This window comes from Montipora foliosa, chromosome 11 (genome assembly GCF_036669935.1).
Source record: "Montipora foliosa isolate CH-2021 chromosome 11, ASM3666993v2, whole genome shotgun sequence".
In the NCBI taxonomy this organism is placed as follows: Eukaryota; Metazoa; Cnidaria; class Anthozoa; order Scleractinia; family Acroporidae; genus Montipora; species Montipora foliosa.
This window is the reverse complement of record NC_090879.1, coordinates 12,907,285-12,912,284: the sequence shown is the minus strand read 5'-3', so window position 1 is coordinate 12,912,284 and position 5,000 is coordinate 12,907,285. Positions and strand designations below refer to the sequence as shown.

The 5,000-nt window shown below is 41.2% G+C and overlaps 1 protein-coding gene across 1 annotated transcript in view; it reads left to right on the top strand.

Annotated features, from left to right (window-relative positions):
* Positions 1-647, top strand: part of LOC137975569 (centromere protein J-like) — a 29,204-nt gene extending 28,557 nt beyond the window's left edge. The window contains exon 23 of the mRNA XM_068822683.1: positions 1-647. This exon is cut by the window's left edge and continues 363 nt beyond it. The gene's annotated coding sequence lies outside the window, so the exon portion shown is untranslated.
* The last annotated feature ends 4,353 nt before the right edge of the window (positions 648-5,000 follow it).

The window sequence follows — 5,000 nt, the reverse complement described above, 5'->3', positions numbered from 1 at the left end:
TTGTTCCGAAGATACAGACTTAAACTTATCCTCGAACGGGTCATGAGCACAAATTTATGAAATTTACTGATAGTTCCCCGCAATCTCTTCATTCAGGGCATCGTAAATGGTTGCGCGTTCCTCGCGTGTCGCCACTCTCTTTCCCACGATATCTCGCGAATCACTCGAAGACAAGTGCATCTGATTTTGGTCCTGCGAGACAAGGCGGGAAAGAAGTTTTTGCATGTAACTCGCGTGCCTTTGCGCGATGCAATTTTCGCACGATGGATTGCCTTTTTCACACTGTTCCGTATTTCGCCTCTCCAGCATGTTTCCTGGAAAAAGAGTTGAAAACTCGTAATAATTTAATTCCACGGAAAGCTTTGGTAATCAAATGAGATTAATCGGAAGAGTGACCGGGATGGAAACAGCAGCACAAATTATACGCAATGTAGATCAATAACAAAAAGGGGCTTGAACGCCTGGAACTGATTCTCCAGATCTTTTACATTGACTCTGTGATAAGTGAGACACATTGGAGTCTAAGCATTGGTAAGTCTTTGTTCCAGTGGGACTAAGGACGGTGATACAGAAAGGGTCTTCAATCGTGACTTTGTAAGTTGCATTCGTTAATTGTTAGGCGTAGTCATTAAACCACGTCTTCTTGAATACGCGCTCTTGTCAGTCAGACGAGATAAGTTGGCCCGCATGTGTAAGAATAACCAGCCTGCGAATACATCCTCTTGTAAAGAGCGTTTTTTTTAACAGAAAAAGTAGTCTCTTACGGAAATTACACCATTGTTCTCAGTGGTGAAACCTTACCAAAGAAAATTTTCTATAGGTCCATCCCAGATTCCCTCAACTAATTAATAAATGTCTTCTTAACGCCAAAAATCTCGCAGGATCCGGAGAGGCACTCTGATGATGAATTATTCTCAAGTTTCTCTTCTCAGCGGGCCTAATAGCTTGCGATGGTGTACTCCGTGTCCATTTAACTATTAGACCCGTAGCCCGCAACGAGTCAATAGCCCATGAGGCGAAGCCGAATGGGCTATTGACCCGTGGCCCTTGTGGGCGAAGGGTTATAATTGTTTTAGTATCACCCAACTAGTCGGACAGGAAAGGCACTAATAAAGTTAGCAAAGGCAAGTTGAAGAAATGTTTATTTGGGAATAAAACGAAAGAAAGCGTCGCGCTTTTCGCTACTCGAGGACTATTACTAATAGTCCTCATGTAGCGTAGCCAATTAAAATGCAGGATTTGCATTAGTCCACTAGTTGGGTGATACTAATCACAGATATCTGATATCCAACTTCGCCGTGGTCGCCCTCCGAGTGTTTCCAGGAACTCGTCCATGCATGATGATATTAGCAGTCTAAGCTCACTGGAGGGTCTTGTAGCATGCCAAAGAATTTCATCCGCTCTATCCTGCGAGCAGGGTCTCTTTCGGTCTTCCTAGATATGTCGGGAAGAGGAAAGTCACTTTCCTCTTCCCGACATATCTAGGAAGATCAAAAGATACTCTGCTCGCAGGGTACTTGCTCTCTTGCGCAATTTGAATCAGGGGTTTCTGTACTTATAAATGTACTTAGGGTGATTCCTTAGTAATAGAGGTTGTCGTAAGATTTCCTTTAAAGTTTTCTCGATTGTTCCCTACATTATGGTGACTCGAAATGTGCAATTAAATAAATAGGTCACCAAGCTCGTTCGCGAGATATAACTTGCTCAAGTTACTCATTTAATCATTGCGACTTCATCTATCAAGGACAAGTTTGTTCTATCGGTTCAGGCTACGTTTTGCAAGAACAGGAAGCACAGCTTTGACGTAATTCTTAAAATAACAAAACAGGGCCCGGTTCCTCGAAAGCCGATTAACGTAATCCAGGATTTTCGTAAACGTTTGTTTCACGTTTTCATTTTTTTGGTGAAAGTTTCTTTTTGCTTATTTTTGTTTTTCAAGATTGACGTCTTCTCATGTAAAGTTCTGCCGAAAATCTGCGTTGAACAGCATTTGAGAGTAGAGAAATGAACTGCTTGGTTAGTTTTTAATCTGCGATTAGCGTTAATCGGCTTTTGAGCAACTGGGCCCAGGTGAATTGTATTGCTCAAAAGGAATAATTTAATGTTTGTTCTATGGCACAGGCACACGTCTTGAAAAGGAACTGGCTACAAATATTCCTCGGGTGCGTGATCTCGTGGAGACAACTTTGTGTCCATGAGTGATGGCTACGAATCCTTTTTTTCCTGTGACTTTTTTTTCTGACGTAAATTTTTTTAATTTTTTTTTACAGCACAAAGAGAATGAGTAAGACAATGGCCAAAAAAACGATAGGTCACCAACCTCGTTTAGGGGGAAACAGAAAGCAAGCCAAGCACGACCCCTCGACAACACGTCTCCCCGATAGCAAGGTTTCACTTTCACTGTTGGACTGAAATGTTCTTTAGCATCATCAAAGCTATCACTCGACTTTTTGTTTTGCGAGAGGCTAAAAGGTTTCTTGTTTTGCTCTTTACTGCTGTGCTCTGAAAACGGCCATTCTTCTTCCTAGCGAGGTTTCCGGCACGAAAGGTCGCCATTTTGAAATGTTTTTGGCCACCTTCGATATATTAATATTCACACATGGCTACGAGTCTTTATGGTTAAATTCAAACATTGTTTGATTTAGAAATATCCGTTGAGACTTGTGAGACAAAGAAAACAGAACTGAGCCGTGAAATTTGAGCATAAAGCCTCTTAGCCATGCCTTAATACGAACGTGGCCTACGCTGTGTTATGCGCAGAACAGGATGCGCAGTGCAATACTAGGGAATCACCTTAAGTTGATTTTCTCACTTTCGAGAAACCCCAAAATTACTATATTCATTACTTGATTGATTAAACTGACACAGTTATTTTTAAGGCTTCAACAAGTCTTCTCTCTCTGCTTCTTTAAAACTCCAACCTCTATAACTTTGCAAAACCCCAAATTCAAGAGACTTCTGAAACTTTCAATTTCACTTTCGCTGTACTCAAACTGTCACATCGCTGACTACTCTGCCTCGCCACCTCATCCTTCGCCCTGGAAGACTGGAATACGTGTTCGGGAGCGTCAAACTGTTCTAAGAATTTCGGTTCAATTTTGGCAACCAGCTACAGATTTCTTTACTAAAACATCACCTAAAACTTTCGCAACCATGCAGGGAAAAGTGCCAAAGGTCATCAAGCAGTTTCGGATGAGCACACGATTCGCTGGGAAGTTCTCAGAAGGCACTTTCAGGTAGCAATTTCTGAAATGAAGATGTCATTTCCTAATTCAATTTTCAGCTAAGATTTCCGAACAGATCAAATTATTGTAGGAGATAAAAACATCTCTGTAGACAGTCTTTACAGATTACAAGGAGCCTAGAAATGTCACTCAAATGCTCGTTGGGTGCCCTTAAAGATTGAGAACTTCTTGAGCACAGCAGAGGAGTTACTATACTGGGTTCAGTCGCTCCAGCTCGTCATGAATGAAGGCTACTATAACTTGGTTATCGCAATACCGCTTACAATGATCATGATCGTTTTAATCCTTACTTTCGCTTGGTATATATTGATTCGCAAGCTGCCAAATTCATCCCGCTGGCTCGCAGCATACGCCTTTCCCAGTATAATTGAGAAGAAAACGGACGAAAATAGACAGACTACATGGCAAGTAAGAGATACCAATCTCGGAGAGGGAAGTGCGCTTCTGTCCAAGCTTACGACAAGCATTTCTTTGTTGTTCTTAACACTGGCTGCGTTTACATTGATAATGTTCTTTTACCTTTTATTGATCAACGTCAGCTACGACTGCGACCCAGATGAGAAAAGTAAGGATTGCTTCGAGTTCAAACTTTGGGATACTGATAGGTTTTCCAATGTTCCTATCGATTGCTCAAGCGCCGCAATCCTGAATGGATCGGTGGAAGTCGTGTGTTACGAGATTGTCTTCGATTTCAGCAAAGCAGTCGGTGCGAGCTACGGTGTTTTTAAAATATCAATTGGTGGGTTGCAGCTCTTGGCGACTTTAATACTGATGAAAAAGGATACTAAATTGGTTACCAAGTTACAAATTGTCATGGTGGTTGCCTACATTTGTTTGTTCGTGGCGATTACGGTTGTTCAATTTACCCAATTGCGTGTCTTTCTTGTGTCCAACACTATAGTTAACGTGTTTCAAGTGATCGTAATTTTTGCCGCTACATTTCTGTTTGCATTTCTTGTTCCTTGGAAAGGTCTCATCGAGAAATTGAATGAACGAGAGCTTGAAGGTATGGGAAATCTGGCACGAGAGCCGGAAAACAGGAAGATTGCTGAATGAGAGCAAACTTTTACGTTATGAGAGACGCATCACCTATGTGCAACATACTCAAGGATGCGTTCGATTGGAAATCTGGATTTTAGTTCTTCAAACCTGCATGATATTTCGATTTCAACGCGATACAAAATCGAACCACTCGACTCGCCCTTCAGTGTTTTTTAGTTGAAATCTCTTTTATTCGTTTTGTTTGTCACAAACAAAACGAATAAATCCATTCTCGGTTGGTTCAGTTCAATTGGGAGAGTAAGGGAAAGGGAACCCGAGTGTAAATTGTCTGTTAGAATACGTGCTGCAATGTCACGACTTAACTAGCCAACGTAGCCACACATATAACCGCAACGGTTTTAGTAGTTTAATAATAACATATTGGCCAAGTTCTTTTTTGGCGTGTTTATGGACCTCGACTTCGTTTCGGTCCATAAACACGCAAAAAAAAAAGAACTTGGCCAATATCCAGCCATCTTGACCTCACGCTTGGTCAATAACCCATATATATAACCACCAGGCTTTTTATAGTTAAATCATGTGGTATCTATTCGATAGCATAAAACCGCTCAGGAAATTAGCGTAGTTTGTATCGTGGTATTTTGCCAAATATGTGAACTTGCTGGAAACTGTAAATAGACCCTACTTTATTTGAACATGTAAAAGAAAGCGTTATATTCAATAAAAATCAGTTGTTACTCCTAGACAAGGAGC